This window comes from Chelonoidis abingdonii, chromosome 17 (assembly GCF_003597395.2).
Source record: "Chelonoidis abingdonii isolate Lonesome George chromosome 17, CheloAbing_2.0, whole genome shotgun sequence".
Lineage (NCBI taxonomy): Eukaryota > Metazoa > Chordata > Testudines > Testudinidae > Chelonoidis > Chelonoidis abingdonii.
Window position 1 is genome coordinate 14,167,366 of NC_133785.1, and position 17,368 is coordinate 14,184,733.

A 17,368-nucleotide genomic window follows, 5' to 3' on the forward strand; every position below is an offset into this window, starting at 1 on the left:
AGTGTAGAGGCTGTAATTGCTGAAGGTGAATCTGTTGCTTCAGTTTGTGTTGCTACAACTACAGTTATCGCCTCTGTATATCTGTCTTCTACTTCTCACTTAAGAAACCTAAATTTATTCCTTGAAGATTTATAGTTGGCTGAGGAGTTCATGCACGAGGACCAAAAAAAATTGCCAATACATTTGTGCTACTGGATTCCATTTGTATCTATGAATATAGAATTCTATATGTAATTAGTGAATATGAATATGTACATGTATTATCATATATCTTAGTATTTAATTTACATAATACACCTTTCTCAGGTTGCACTTATGTTAAACAGTTAAAAACACATACATCTCTTTCACCCAATGTCAGCAATGCTATAGAATGCCCCCTTTCTTCCCCACAGCCCTCCCACAGAAACCTAAACCCATCACACACTGGGACTGATCCACTAACTACTGAAGTTAATTGGAATCCTTTCTGTTGACTTCATTAGGCACTGGCCTGGGCCCATACAACTAAATCACACCAAAAATAACTAAGGCAGTATTAAAAAGACAATATGAGCACCAATCAGAAGTCGAAAAAAGACAGCTTGGTGGAAATCTAAACGTTTTGGTGGAAATGTGTTGATTTCAATTAAAACTTTTAATGAGAAATTTTAAAAAAATCATTTTGATAAGGTAAAAATATTTTATTCTCAGTTTATCATTTTGAATTGCTTCATTTTGACTTCTATTAAATATTTATTTTGATGTAGTATATTTAAAGAGGAAATATTTGAGTTGAAGGAGTGAATAAGGAAATGCACAGTTCACCACTCTGTGCCTCAGTTTCCCCAACTGTAAAATGGGGAGTAAGGACACTGACCTCCTTTGAAAGTGCTTTGAGACCTACTGACAAACTATGCACAAACAAACATCTATGACCAGCTCCTCAGCTGAACTGTGCCAGTAGCAAAAAGTTGCCCTCGAGCTGGTTTATCTGGCTACTTGCGGATTCTCCTTGCCTAGGGAAATTTTAGATGGTATTGAGCCACCAAAGTGGCTCCTATATCACTTGTTCCATATACACCCCAGCACAGTTACTGAGCTCAGGAAAAGGGGCTTTGTCAAGAAATCCCTAAAAAGCTGCTGGAACAGCCTTTGGTTGCTGCTGGCAGCTAGCATAGTTTAGAGGAGCAGTGCCAGGAGACATGGGTGGGGCGCAGAAGGCAATTTTGCACTGCCTCTCTGAACTTGGCCATACCTCAAGGTCTGGGCCCTCATTTAGTTTTTAGTCTCTGATCTTTGCTTCCACTGAAGTCTATGGCAAAACTCCCTTTGACTTCAGTGATGCAGTATCAAGTCTATATAGAAGAACTAAGTAGTAGCAGAAGTTGATGGAGTGCTGCATGAGTATAAGGGCCTGTCCATGTGATTTTCTTTACATGAAGGGGGCTTAAGTTATGTAACCATATGAACTGTTCTTCACTGCCCTTGTCATCCCTTATAATGTTTGTTAGATCGTGTTTCATAGCAGATTGTAAGCCCTTTGGGGATTGTAAACCATGTCTCCCTATGTGTCTGGGTAGCATCTTGTACAATGGGTCTGCTGCCCTGATTTGGTCCCTTTGCAGCTAACGGGCTGCAAATATCAATAATAGCTCCATATCAACCTTGGCACTGCTCTGTATTAGACAAGTGGACTGTTACGCTAACATGGAAAATTCATCCCAGGCAGAATATTGTTCAGGCTTATAAAATGCTAAATTGATATAGGAATAATACACTGTATAGACTACATGACATACACTAATCCTTCTGTATTATATTAATTTAATACTCAATTAAGCTAATATGATACTGTGCTAATACAGTGGAGTGACTGCCTTCTGATATGCATATGAATTACTGTTAGTAGCCAGTTAGACCAATGGAATGCACTGGCAGATACTACATTGAATGAGCCTGGTTTTGCTGAACATTTGTCATTTATATCTATTATCCTATCCTGGGTTCTCGCAGCAAATACTGTATTTTTGTTATATTCTGCAAAGTGAAGTCTTCATACTATTGTCTTTAGTTAGGTGAATGAAATGTGCCTTCACATTTTCAGATTTGAAACTAAGCACATATTATATTTGTGTTCACATGACTCAGCTCCTCCAACAGGTATAGCCACACTCTGCTCAGTCAGCGGGCAGTCTATATGGCTGAGTTTGCATCCTATGCCCAGTTCAGATGTTCTCCCCAGATAATATCCCAGGGTGTAGAGCGTAGTAAATAAGATCAGGATCGTGGTTTAGGATTTGAATCAAAACAACTCTTCAATCTCCACAATTAGAGAGGTGCCTTTGATGATAAAAGCACATGCATCTTGAAGCACAAAGACACTAGTTGTCATAAACGTATCCTTATAATTCTCTCCCTTACATGTGTTGCACTTTTGAATGCTCCAAAATGCACAAGTATCAGAGGGGTAGCCATGTTAGTCTGGATCTGTAAAAGCAGCAAAGCGTCCTGTGGCACCTTATAGACTAACAGACGTATTGGAGCATGAGCTTTTGTGGGTGAATACCCACTTCGTTGGATAAAACCTTCCTATGCAATATGAGAATCTGAAGATTATTGGATGATCTAAATGACACACTTAGAAAATACTGGAGATTGTGGAGATATTGGAGAGTGTGTTGTCCTAGCCAAAAGTGCTGCTCATTATCATGCAAGAGGAAAGGGTTTGGGAACCTCCAGATGAATCTTCTCATTGTAGTGTACAACCCTGAAAGAAACATGTTGCCTGTGAGCGCAGTGGTTGGGAGGTAGAGCGGTCTGGCAAAATTGCCATGAAAATTGATAAGCTCCTGTTCAAATTCTACTCACACACTGTTTACCTGGATGATGGAAAAGCTAATGAAATTTTACTCACAGGTCAAATAAATAATTCTGTCTATAATTAGTGGGCAAGGTGGCTTTTACTGAGATGTTGAAAATTGCATTGTGGGTAGTCATAAAAGGATTAATCCTGCAATATCTGCATTCATGTGAGAAAGGAAGGCAGGATTATGCCCTAACGTTGTGCCCTGTCAGGTTTCTGTTCTTTCCATTCATGGTGTGGTTGCTGATAGAAAAGGGTTAAAAGGTGACCCTGAATAATGTGGACACTATAGCTTTGCTCTCATGTTAGAAACGAGGCAGGCCACTGTGTAGTTCCATTCTTTATTCAGCCTTCTGGGCAGAGAGAGTCCCTGCAGTTCTCCATGGCTCTTTAGATCTTAGGCTAACTAATAACGCCTGTGATGTGCAGTGTCCCCATATGGGGTTTCTCTCAGGCTACACTGTTGCACATATGCTCACATACATTCCCTATGCCCGCACCGAGGGTCCACGTATGCTGTGCTGAACATGGGTATAACACTGTGTACACGATACCCATATATACACTGCCACAGTCGTTATGTGACATTAGCACTACCATTTCGGTGGGGGTATCCCAGGGTTCTGTGCATTACAGGGAGATGCTCTAGGAACAGCTTTGCTGTATGTCATTGGGACTCTCCTCGCCTTCACACATTTTCCAATGGCAGTTCCTTCTCATGTCCCTCCCACCAAACTGGATGGCTGACATGGAGCAATGGGATGATGATGTGGTTCTGCTGCGGCTGCTTATTGAGGGACAGTGGAGCAGGTGATTTGTGAGATGCTAGCAGAATTTGGGCAGAATTTTCTGACACATCAAAGATGGGTGAATGACAGTTCATTCAGTTCCCATGGTACAGATAGAGTGAATGCTGGTATTGCCATGGTATGCCTGTGGGTGGACCATTGCTTCTGGTGCAGGAGAACCAGCACAGTTTGGTGGGATCACATCATTTTGGAAACCTGAATGACCAGCAGTGACTTCAGGACTTTGGAATGCGGAAACAAACCTTCATGAAGCTGTGAGTGGAGTTTGCATCAAACCTCAGCACCTGAACTTAATTCGGGGAAGTCATACTGGTGCAGAAGCATGTGGTTACTGCTCGGTGGCAGCTGGCAACCCCAGACAGCTATAGGTCCATTGCAAACCTGTTGGAAAGTCCACCATTGGAATTGTGCAGGGTTGTGAGGCAATTAACATTGTGATCTTCCCATGGGTTGTTGACATAAGAAAAGTTCCAGAAATAATAGCTGGATTTCAGGGGATGGGGTTTCCAAAGTGTTAAGAAGCCACTGATGGCGCCCATATCCCAGTACTTTGCCCACTAAAAGGAGCGAATATGCGAATGAAAAGGTCACTTTTCACTTGTTCTGCCATGCTTAATGAGCCACAGAGGCAGATTTAAATGTTGGAAACACTGGAAAGGTTCATGATGACAGGGTGCTTAGCAGATCGAGATTGTACATGAAGGGCAAAAAGGGACTTTATTCCCCAGAAACTATATGGTTCTGGATGGTGTGTCTGTGCCAACTGTTATTTTGGGGGATACCTCATACCTTTTCCTAACTTGGTTCATGAAAACATACCTGAACATTAATGACCTTGGGAAAAAGGAGTTCAGTTACAAACTCAGCAGCTGCACGATGGTTGTGGAATGCAAACTTGGTAGGCTGAAATCTTGTTGGATGCCAGTGAGACCAACACTATTCATATAATCATCATTTGCTGCACACTTCAAAACATTTGTGAGAGTAAAGGGGAGTCCTTCTGTCCTGAGTGGGAACAGGACAAGTCTGCAAACTCTATAGAGGCAGCCAGATCACATGTACACTGTCCCAGCCCAGCAGGCAAGGAGAATGAAGGATGCCATATGTGCACACATCTTGGCACAACAGGGAGGCAGAGGATGACATCTGCTTCTGCTGAGGGACACCTTCACACCCTACGCAGCTGCTAGAAATGCAAATGAGGGAACATTGACACATACTTGTGGGGCTATGGAGCTTTATGAAGATTCCCTCCCTCCCCTCCTCCCCACCAAAGGTCATTAGATGGTTGTTCTTGTGACAATTTAGACAAAACAGACAATTATAATATGGCACCTCCACTGGTTTAATACCTCTGGGTTGGATCTGTGCTTTGGGGGGTGCGGCCGAGCTATAATGTGGTTGGAACTGGTCAAGGTTTGGGAAGGGGAAGGAGAGGCTGTTTAATCATTGGGCAGTGGCAGATGCTGTCTTTCCTGTTACTGTTACTTGAAATGTGTCCGTATTTCTGCATGTCAACCAAACCAAAGTCCATAAAGACATTTCTCTACCCATTTTCTATGTTGTGGGTTCTGCTGCATTTAGAACAGCAGTGATTTCTGTGAGCACGTATCACTAACTGCACTTTACGCATCCCACCAGTGTGTCCTTAGGACTGCAGATTTTTTTAACCTGGGAGGGCAGGGCTTGTGGCTGTGGGACAGACAGAAAAGTAGTAGCATTATGATGGCACCAGACAGTTACACCATACCAATTCTGGTGCTGTGCATTGTGGGGCCCAATCCTGAAAACACCTTATATTTGTCATAGAATCATAGATTATTAGGGTTGGAAGGGACCTCAGGAGATCATCTAGTCCAACCCCCTACTCAAAGTAGGACTAATCCCTAAATGGCTCCCTCAAGGATTGAACTCACAACCCTGAGTTTAGCAGGCTATCCCTCCCCCCCATAGAAAGGAGGGTCCACACATAAGTCAAAGGAAGTCTAATATTTATTAGCAGTATTATATGGAACATGCAATTGAAATATGTTTAAAAACAAATGTAGATCCACAATGCATGAGACTGAATCTGTGAACAACAGCCCAATGTAAATGTCTCTGCACCCATCGCCTTGTCCTCCCCTGACAAAGGGCAAATGATGGGGGGAAATTGTTCATGGGGACAAATGGGAGAGTCTTGTATGGGGGTTTGGCGTCTGGGGAGCAGGCACTTGGTAGGCTTCAGGTACCTCTGCAGACTCATCATTCCCCTCCTGGATGCTCAGGGGAGTCTCCCTGCAAGGGGTTTCAGATGCTACTGTAGGGTACGGTCCTGCAGGCTCCTCCAGGTCACTTGGGGTGGTTGGGTCCTCCACCGTAGCAGCACCCTGGGCAGCAGCTGGAGGGAGAGGTGGCAGTTCATGGAGAGGTGTAGTGGCCACAGCAGCAGGCAGACCCCAGAACTGTTCAGCTACCAGTTCTATCAGCCTCTCCATTCGGGAATGCTTCTGTTCCCAATGGTGTGCCTCCTGCTTCATGAACCACTTCAGCAGATTCTCTTCCTGCTGAAGAGTCCTATGCTCCCATGCCCTTAGGAATTAACACTGTTCCTGATTTCTCCTGTCCATACCAATGAGCAGCTTCTCCACAGCCCTCCTCTGTCTGCTGTCTCTGGGGTATTTCTCCTGGCAAATAGTTTCCATCTCAAGAGTGAAAGGCCCAGCCCACTGAAAGAGAAGGGTAGCATTAATTTTTCCCTGTTGAAGAAGCTGATAAATCCCCCCACATAACATGACTTTGCCGTAGAAGGTCACAATTTTGATACTTTTCATCATTCCAGGAATGCAACTGCTAGACTATCCTTGGTTCAGACAACTGTTGTGGCCCGTGAGGAAGGAGCAGAAGCTAATAATGGTAAGAAAAATGTACTAATGTTTTTAAAAATGTAAAATGTTCATAGCGTTTAGGACTAGGATGCAGTGGCAGTTTCCTCCAGGAGCTATGTTATCATATTGCAATGTCTTCTTTAAAGCCTTGTCAACTTTTGGAGAACATAGCAATTTTCAAAAAAACAGAATGGAAAGAAGAAGTGACTTTCCAGTCATGTGGAGGAGATCCAGGAATCTATGCCAGAGACAGATTTCTGCTAATGGTTACCTCTCTACATATTGTTGAATGTTGGGGTTTGGTCAGCTATAAAGGTGGACCAAGCTGGAGTTTCTGCTACACCAGAAATGTATTGAAATGTGCTTACAGGCATGGGAGGCAATTCGACTGGAAATTGACTGTATTCTCAGCTAGCATATGGAGTGTGCAAAGGGAGATGGAAGCTATGTAATCTGTTTGTAAGGGAATGGTAAGATTGGGGGCGGCGTGAAGCACTGAAACAAGGGACAAAAGACAGCTGAAGTTAGCTATAAATTTTCCACAACTGTCCCATCCCAAACTGGGATCTTTCTAAACCTGCACCCTCCCGTCCTCTGGTCCATGCAGCCCTGGCACCATCACAGCCTACATGCTGATTGAGAAATGCACAGACACCGGGGCACAGTGATTGTTCCTTAATAATGTTTTATAGCTTCTGCCAAATGCATCACAGTAGTTCATCAGAAATCAATAAAATTGTTGATTTATAGCCATATCTTGCTTGGGGACCATTTAAAGGATTGAAGTTGAGCAGGAGCTGGGCTTAAAATCAGGAATGTAGCATCTGAGCAAGACAGAACATTGGCAGGGAGGATGGGAGTCCATTGTAACTTACCACTCTTGGATTTTGGTTCCTGACACAACTCTCAGTCCTCCTTGGGTTTGGCAGGGAGGTTCCGCTGGGGAGGAGTGCAGAATCACATACTTTTTGTACTCCAGTAATGCCGAAGCATCTCATGCTGTCCCTGTTGCCACTGCACCCTGGCCCTCATTGGCATCCTGTTGGACAATGAACCCAATGGGGTTGAGGGGCTTGTGAACCACTTCAGGCTCTGCACTGGGAACCCTTAACATTACCCTGCTATTTAGACTTACACAAATTTGATGAGAGCTAGTGTGAGTAGGTGTACAGGAGCAGGGGAATCGCACCAGTAGCTCATAGTGTAGATATAGCCGGAGGGGCCTGATACAAAAAGGGTGTGTGTGTGAGAGAGAAACTATGTTAATTACAGCAACCCTCACTGAAAAGAGGCAAATGAGTTAGCCTACTCTTCAGTTTCTTATTATTATTCAGGTAATACCAGAAGATGTTTTTCTGTAACAATAAGATTTGACAGTTGTTTTTCAACTTTTGCTCATTGTGCAACAGCAGTGCACACAGTGCTGAATTTCCATTAGCACTTGTTACTCTTTTCATAGAAAAATGATCGATGGTGCCATTACTGGTACAGCTTTATGAAAGAAAAATGAAGCCTGTGCTTTTTAATTTTTGTAGTTATGGCAATTACCCCAATTATTTTCAAATTATAGTTTGCACAGGCCCTACACCACATTTGAACAACCGAGAACAATCATTCTTCAACTTTCTCTGATATCTGCATGCACAGCATCCAAACTCTGGGCCTTTTACTGCCCCTCCCATGAGTTTGTGGAAAGGTCCTCTGAGTTTAAGAATATAAAGTACTTACAGAAACAGTACAGGGTCATTTTCACAAGACTTAACTATTGTACGTGCAGAAGGGCCTTACACCTTAATTTATATCACACAGGCAAGTTTGGATCAAGCCCTATAATAATAATGGCACATTCATTGCCATCTAAATTCTATAGCTAGATAAATAATCTATAATTTGCATGACTGTATGTCTCTGTATAGCACTGCTCTAATTTGGCTATATGTATTTCTACCAGGGAGTCTGTAGCTAGCAGAGCTGAAGGAAGCGAATCAAGGTCAGGTGGTCTGTTGCCCCTCAGTTAGAACAGTGAAATACATAACTTCCATACTCCTAAGCATGTACCACACAGAGGTTCATAATTTTGTGTAAAATCCTGCTCCATTGTAATAGAGAAGCTCACAAGTATAAAACCCCTCTGTTTCTCTTAGTGGACCCTCACCCTTAACATCCAGGATAATTCAATGCACCTAATTAGACATATAAAAAAACAGATGATATGTATTGAATGGATATTCAAAGATTTAGGATTTCTACTAGCAGTACCTCTCACGTTTACAACGGCAGTAGTCATATCATTTTTTTATTACTATGTAAATTGCTAGTCATATAACTTAACATCCTTCATGCTTGCTTCTGATCTGTTGTGAGACCAGCAAAATGTACTGTTGTGTTTTAGCTTGATACGAAGTTTTACCCACAGTATATTATATGAAACACAATCATTCTTACCAACACACATTTATTTTCTGAGGAAAAGAGATTCTTCTATCTTGTTTCTTTTAACCAACCAGTTACCCTCTTCCTTACAGCCCCCCCCTTTTCATATCTTCCTGTTGACAGCATGATTTATTTTTTCTGGTAAAGTAGCAGCATGCTGATCAAAGGTTTATAGAGCCTTGCCTCTCCCTGAATCCACAAACAAAGGAGCAACAAAGACGAGATCTAAAAGTTTGCAAACCATTATCAAAGCAACAGAACTGGCAAACATCAAACGATCCTAAACAAGTAAAGAGATGAGAGCATCTGTGCTGTGATCCATGTACACAAAATCCGTTGGGCTGTGGGAATGAGTTGTGCAGTATGAGGTACAATGCAGTATGATTCAGACCTTATTTTGTAAAAAATTTTAAGGAAGCAATCTAAATATTTTGCATCAAATCCCCCAAAATATTACATTTGTAATAGAGCTGAGCCTGTCATAAACACCAGACTGAACACCCTCTGATTCTAAGGAAATCTTGAGCTGCATCAAAACATTGCAGCTTAAGCCTGTATCTAGTAATACACAGTCTTTCCCCTTGAAGGCAAACTGCAAAATTTGTCTGGTTTCTGGTTTTGTTTTGTTTGTTGTTGTTGTTGTTGTTGTTGCAAATCTGTGATGAAATCCTGGCCCTATTGAAATCAGTGGGAGTTTTGCCATTGACTTCACTCAGGCCAGGGTTTCACTCCTGGTACACTAAGGCTTGCAATGGTTCTGGAAATGTTTGGAGTTCAGGTGGAAACAATGAAAATCAATGACATGGTTCTGAGCCAGGTAAAAGATGACCACTATAGGATGAGTTTTGTTTTGAGTTTTTGGGAACTACAAATGTCACAAACACCTTAATGCAGCCAAGTTGTGCAATAGGCTGTGAGATGCGATGAAAAATGCATAGATTTTTAAGGCCAGAAGTGACCATTAGTTCATCTAGTCTATCCTGTATAACACATAGGTCATAGAACTCTACCCAGTTACCCATATACTGAGTCCAATAACTTGTGTCTGTTTATCTTCTAGAAAGGCAGCCCGCCTTGATCTGATGACATCGAGAGATGGTGAATCCTCCACTTGGTAATGTGTTCTAATGGTTAATCACCCTTGCTGCTAAAAATGTGTGCCTAATTTCTACTTTGAATTTGTCTGGCTTTAACTTCCAGCCATTACTTCTGGTGATGCCTTTCTCTGCTAAGTTAAAGAGCCTTTTAATACCTGGTATTTTCTCCCCTTGAGGATAATTGTGCACTGTCATCAATTACAGTTTTTGCTAAGTATCTTACTATAAGGCATTTTTCTCCAGCCCTCAACTAATTTTTATGGCTCTTTTCTGCACCCTCTCCAATTTTTCAATGTTCTTTTAAAAAATGTGGACAGAAGAACTGTCCAGTGGCGGAGGCACAGAAGGAAGGGCCCCAGTGCAGGTTTTTGTTATGGGCCCCCTCCCTCAAATTTAAATGTGTGTAACACTTATTTATACACATCAAACATGCCCATTCAACTGTTCTGTCACACACAGGATAGAAACTCCAAAATCTAGCCCCTTCTCTGAAACCCACATTCAGCCCTGCTCCCCCTCAGTGTCCCTGGGAAGGAGTTGCCACTGCAGCCTGGAGTGCACAGATCGCAATACCACTGAAATTTGGCCCAGATGCCCTTCCATCTGGCACTACAGAGGGAGAAGCTGGGTCAAATTTCAGCAGTGTTGCAACCATAGGTATCAAATGCCTGAACACCACTCTGGCCTGGATTTCAGGTGCTGGAGGGATGCTATGTACTATTCTGGCAACAGTACTTTCTTGCCCTCTAAATTGTATGTACCCCTGTGCAGATGCACCAGCTGTTCCTCCACCAGTGGAATTGTACACAGTATTTTAGTATCACTGTCACCAATGCCATATATAGAAGTAACGTCACCTCCCTACTTTTACGCGCTACTTTTTTGTTGATATATCCAAAGAGTGCATTGGCCTTTTTAGCCACAGCATCACATTGGGAGAAAAATGTTAATTGTCCATTATGACCCCTAAATCCTTTTCAGAATCACTGACTTTCAGGATACAGTTCCCCCATTCTGTAGCTATGGGCGTTTTCTTGTTGCGTTGTTTGTTTGTTTTTTAGAGGTATGCTCTTTTGTTTGACTGTATTAAAATTTCATTTGAATGGATCCAGCTTACCAAGCAATCCAGATCACTCTGTACGATGGCCCTGTCCTCATCACTCCACCAATCTTTATGTCATCCACAAATTTTATCGGTCGTGATTTTGCACTTACTTCACGGATTAAAATACTAAATCGCATCAAGCCCGCACCAGTCCCCGCGGAATCCTACTAGAAACCTCCTAATTCAGTGATGATTCCGCACTGATGGCTAGTTTTGAGATCTGTCAGGCTGCTCCTGTGAGCTCTTCCCCACTGTCTCCCGTGGACGCTGCTTCCAAGACACAGGCTGCTTCTACCTGCAGGCTTTCCCGAACGGAACTCTGTGTGGTTCACCCCACTTGAAACTGGATCACCAGGCTACAACCATGGGCACAGTTTGGGGAGCGCGTGCGGGGGGACAAGGGCGCTGCCTTCCCAAACAGAGGCGGGGGGGGGGAGGGAAGAGGGTTGGAGCAGCTGCTTATCTGGACTGAAGGCTGTTTGCATTTAAGAGTGAAAGAGAGGGGGGGGGGAGGTTATGCGGGGTCATATGCGACTCGCCCTCGCCTGATTTCTGGGCGCACCCTGCTGCAGGCCTTGCTCTGCTCAGCCCACCTGGGGGTGGAAGGGGAGGGGGGGGTTCTTTCCTTCCCATGCTGCACCTCCCCCCGCCCAGCACATTTCGGCTCGCGGGGAGTGGAGGGGGCGGGACGGAGCAGCTGTTCTCCGGCGCTTTGGGGCGCTGCCTCAGCAGCTGGACACCGCCTCCTGGGTCTTAGTGCCCACCGGTTTCCCGAACAACGGTGCGTGCCTGCAAGGGGCGGGGTGGTGTGGGGGGAAAACACGGGGGGGAAGGGGAGGAGGGTGCGGCAGGGGAAGGAGAAACGGGTGGGGCAGGAGACAGTGGGGAGGGGACGAGGAAGAAGAGAAGGGGATCTGGGAATGGGCGGGGGAAGCAGGAGTCTGGCATGTGTCATTCCCTCGGCAGCAGCACCAGCAGACCCAGCAGGGAGGCAGCAGCATCAGAGCAGTGATATCGCTGCAGCTGCTGATGCCGCAGTGCCCCCGCCCCCTCAGCAGCTGCTGGGGTTCTCCTGTAGCCCAGGTATCACTCCAGACAGGGGGAGAGAGCCAGTGAGCCAAGGCACTGGCTTCAGTGTTTGTGCACATGTATCACGGTCAAACTACGCCTATGGCTGCAACACTCCCTATCCCCATTGTCTTGCCATGGCTGCAGTGCCTGCGGTGCCTTGTACCCCCTGGCAGTTCTGCATGAGCGCACTCCTCAGCTGACAAGTTTTGCTACTTTCACCTCTGTCCATGTGGAGCCCTGCAGCTCTACCACACTCAAGACTGACCGTATGTGGCAACCTCCCTCTCTCTCACTGTATTACCATGAGCAGCCCAAATGTAATTGAGACCTGTAAGCCATTCCACTCTCAGGTGCCTGTGACCGTTAATTGATTAAAGTGACTCAGAACAGCTCCTTCTAAACAGACATATCATTCATTCACCCCAAAAGTATACCACAGTTAGGGGGGGAAGGTTAAATCACAAAGAGGCCTGCATGCCTGGGGCTTGCTGCTGCTCATAGTCTCTCTCAAAGCTGCAGAGCTCCTGCCTTAGTTCGAGGACCCTGCCACAGGCTCTGTCTCTATCAGTGTCTCTTCTCAAGAAGCTGCTGTCTATTTACTCTTCTTTCCCTCTAGGCCTGGCTTTTTACAGCTTAATGTTCTTTTGAGCTTAGTCCCTGGCCTTGGAAATATAGGCCTCCTGCAACAGGCAGGTAGGGAATTCCTGACTAGCTCACCAGTTGTTTCTCTTAAGGACCCTTGGTATAGTCCCTGGAGATATCTTACCTCTATCATTATTTCATTTCCTGCTTGCTCCTTCTTAACAGTCGTCTTTGATGTATTTCCGTGCAGTCAGCCAGAATAATATCAAGTAAGTAAACTGAGGCACATTTAATCATACAAAATAGTTCTCCACATTACATAACATGGATAGGGCTAATCTTTTTAATCAGAATGTTGTGTAGTCCTAAGTTAAACTTACACAAAGTCTTAAGTATTTTACATCTGTGCGGTTACCTTTATCAACCAAACTTGTAATCATAGGAAAAAATGAAATCAGGTTTGTTTGATAAGATGTATTTTTCAGAAATCCATGTTGACTGGCATCAATTATATTCTCATCCTTTAATTCTTTATTAATTGAATCCTATATCAGTTTTTCCATTATTTTGCTTGGTATTGATGTCAGGCTAACTGACCTACAGTTACCTGGATTCTCCAGCTCGTCTGTTTTGAATAACGGCACAATATTAGGACATTTCCAGTTTTCTGGAATTTCCCCAGTATTCCAAGATTAAAAATAACATCAGGAGGCCAGAGATCTCCTCAGCCAACTCTTTTAGGATTCCTGGGTACAAGTTACTCAGACCCACTGATTTGAAAATGTTTAACCCTAGTAGATGCTGTTTAACATCCTCCTTAGCCACTAATGGATTGGAATATAGTTAATCATCCACATGTGATATTTGTACATCTTCCTGCTTCTTTCCAAATATAGAACACAAGTATTTATTGACACTTCTGCCTTTTCTGCACCATTAAGAATTTTACCATATCCTTCTAGTGACAGAGCTATACCATTGTTAGAGAGTTGTTTGTTCTTGATATTTGTTAAAAAAAAAAATCCAAAACCTTCTTATTGTCTTTAATGGTGCTAGTCATGGCTTTTCCCCTTATTTCTTTCACTTTCTTTATCACTCTTCCATTTTTCATAACTTCTATTTTATATCAATTGCTGTCTGATTCCCCTTTCTTTTATTTCATGCACCAGTATCCTAAAGAAATGTCTGTGCTCAAAAAGAAAACTTATTGCAAATATCATTCAAATTTAAACACATGAACAAATGTTGCAATTCACACTGAATCCATTCCACCTTAGAGGTCTTTTGACATATTGAATCACTTAATCTGTGCTCCAACAATTTATTATTTCACCAGATGCCCTAATGCAATTTCTTCCATATATTACTTTTTGCTAGTCTCTGTTTTTCTGTTTAATTAATAGTGTGGGATTTTTAGTGAATCCTTTAAATTCATTTTGAATGCATCAAAATTCTTCTTTTTTCAATGCTCAAGAAAGTGTAGTTATGCCATTATGATCAGCACATATTGTCATAGCACTTTGCAGATTAATAACATCTTCTTGACATACTGAAGCCTTCTTTCCCATTTGGCTGGTCACTTAGTGCGCAGCAGGCTAGTGTGATGCAGATTTATACCCGGCTCACCATACACTTAGCGTCTCCATGGGGTGAAAGCCTTAATCTAGAATAACTCCACTGATTTCAATACAATTACACCAGTGTAAATAAGACCAGACTTTTGCTCTCTTGTCTTTTTCTTTCTCCCATTATTTCATTTATCTTTAATCCTACATTTTGTTTTAGCCTATGTCCTTTTGTTTTCATCTGTCACTTCCCATATCATATTCTAGTCTATTTCAATTTATCCTCTGTTCTTCTCCTCCTCCCCCATCCAGTACAAATATGTAGACTTGTTTAAAATGAGGTAAACTGGTATTTCTCCTGGATTACACAGGAATACACCTGTGGGGAGCACAGCACTACTTCACCATGTCTTTTAATTCCAAAACAATATTAATGGTATAGATTAATGGAGAGAAAGGGACAGTTATAACTGATCCTAAATTTAGAATTATGGGCCTGTATCCAAAGCCCACTGAAGACAATGAGCATCTTTCCATTGACTTCAGTGGGCGCTGGATCAGGCCCAAGATTACTTTGGTAATTTACACCGCTTTATTTTGGAGCTATACTAAGAACCAGGGAAAACTGCCTTGAAAACTAAGCCCACCTTTATTTTGAAAAGGAAAGCTTGACAACTTTTGCTAGGCTCTGGAGCTTAATTAAAGTAGTGGAAAATTTCAAAGTGACAAGTAACTAAAGGCCCATTTTTATTCCTTTTCTTTTTTTCAGTTCTTGTGAGTGGAAGAGCACATGCATGTGGATCAAGTGGAATGAAAGAAAAAGACTGTCTTACGTGTTCTCAGAGCTTGTTCATTCATCCAGACACCCACCCAAACTGCCTTCAAAAAACAGAAAAATGACTCCGCTTGACCCCCTTTTATATTCTCCCATAGATTTTTCTCATGAATTAAGCTGCGTGGGATATCTCCAAGTTCCCATCTGTTTGCACGGGGATCACAGAGCTCTCACTTGTGATTTTAAAAATATTATGTTTTGTGCTGAACATTTCTGAAATTGAAAATACACTTCCCCCCCCCAACTTTCATTGATACTGATCCTAATACCAATCTAGCTAGTGATCTCTCTACAACATAGATAAGTTGAAGAATTTTGTGTTGAAGAATTTTTGTTTCTGATCTGCACTGCAGATTTCAGGCCTAAGCCACCTGTCATTTGCCATTGTCAGAAGACAGGACACTGGGCTAGATGGGCCTTTGTTCTGACCCAATATGACTGTTTTTATGTTCTTATGTAATCCTGTTCCTTTGAAAATCAATGAGAGGAAGATTGGGCTCCTCAATTGCATATTTTATACTTATTCCATAGGTTGAACTCCCATGGCTATCAGTGGAAGTGCTGGACAGAGAACAAATGAAGAATATGCTATGGATATCTCAGATAAGATGCTTTTAAAAGCCCATGATGCTTATATGTCTGCATGTATACATATTCAAGCCTACCTGGAACCCTAGATATGTACTTGAGCTGCTAGCTTCTGGTCCTGCTTGAGCTGCCATAGCTTCAGTGTTATTGTTATTCAAACTAGCTAGATCAAAGCTAGCTCAGATATGTCTACATGTGCTTCAGTCACACCTCTGATTGAAGTGTAGACCTTTCCAGAGAGGCATATGATATATATATTAGCCTGTGATGGGTTGCTCTGCTCTCAGCTGGATAATGCAGCCCCATGGCCATTCTGGAGAGTAGCTAGGTCAGGCCAATGGTCTCTTTATCTGCAGCCCTGCTCTCGCTCCAGAAGCTGCTGCAGCCTCTTCATGACTCAGCCCTCCGGGGTAGGGGTTAGGTGGGGTGGGGAGTCTTTTCTCCCAAACAGCTCAAGCAGTCTTCCTATGCACTGCCCCACTGGTGCCACTTCCCCAGTAGCCAGTGAGCTTCTTTTAATAAATGCTTTCAGCCCTCAGCCTAACAGGTTAATTGGCCCAGTCTGGTCTCCATTAACTCTTTCTGGGTGAATGTGGGGTGGACACCCCATCACATAGCCATATATTTTAAAGTTTGCAAAGGAAACATATACTACACCTCCCTGCACCAACTAAGTCAACTATCCAGGGACGGAATTCCACCCTTTCACTCTCCCCACCGTCTGAGACGTCTTCTATGAGGAGTTATCACATCTATGCAGCCCCTGACTACCCCATCCCACTCAGTGCTGTACTCAGAGTTCACTGGTATAAGGTGGGATATAGTTGCTTTATGCCACTGCAACTTGGTTTCATGTTAGACTTTCTGCTCATGCTGGAGTAAATCTGAATCAATATGTTTATGACTATGCCAACTGTTTATGAATATGCAGAGAGTTATTGGAATTTTGTGTTGAATATTTACTGTACACTATGTAAAACTGACCTACATGCTACAAAATGACTGGATGGCAATAGTATTCGCATATGTTCAGGTTTCTTTCCTAGGATTGATTGGAAAATTCAAGCTCTTCATTGTTTAGACTCTCTATCTAACTCTTTTTAGACAACAAGTACAAAACCACTGTCTAATCCAAGTAGGAAAACAACAGAGCAAATTGAGAATGCTATTGTTCTCTTTTTGCAGTTTATAATGTACTGTAAGATGCAGGTTTCTAACAGTCCCTTAGGGTAAGTCACAAACAAAAATTATCACATCATCAACTTAATTGCCTCTTCCCAGAATCCCTAGTGTGTCTATTTAAAGTTTTATTTAACAATGGACTGTATCAAAGGAATATACCCTTAAATGATTAAATCCATTCTAAATCCAGTGGAAAAGAAGAGTGGGCTGAGGTTTTTCAGGCAGCAGCCAGACCTTGGAAAGTTTAATTGTGGACGGTCATAGCTAAAGCTGCATTTTTGTCTCATCAGTCATGGGTGGCATGGAGTCCATGATTTTCTTGTTTTTCAACTATATAGCCATGATTTTTGGCATGTGGGGACTTTTTCCTGATGGGTGGATGGACGCTG

The 17,368-nt window shown here is 42.8% G+C and overlaps 1 long non-coding RNA gene across 2 annotated transcripts in view; it reads left to right on the top strand.

Moving 5' to 3' along the window:
• LOC116833086 (uncharacterized) overlaps positions 1–15,951 on the top strand; it is a 63,957-nt gene extending 48,006 nt beyond the window's left edge. Inside the window, exons 4-6 of one of the 2 annotated variants that reach the window (XR_004375601.2) lie at positions 6,476–6,549; positions 10,015–10,068; positions 15,144–15,951. This is a non-coding gene — a long non-coding RNA (uncharacterized LOC116833086). The remainder of the gene's footprint in view (positions 1–6,475; positions 6,550–10,014; positions 10,069–15,143) is intronic. The other variant, XR_012657142.1, reaches the window with a different exon arrangement.
• The last annotated feature ends 1,417 nt before the right edge of the window (positions 15,952–17,368 follow it).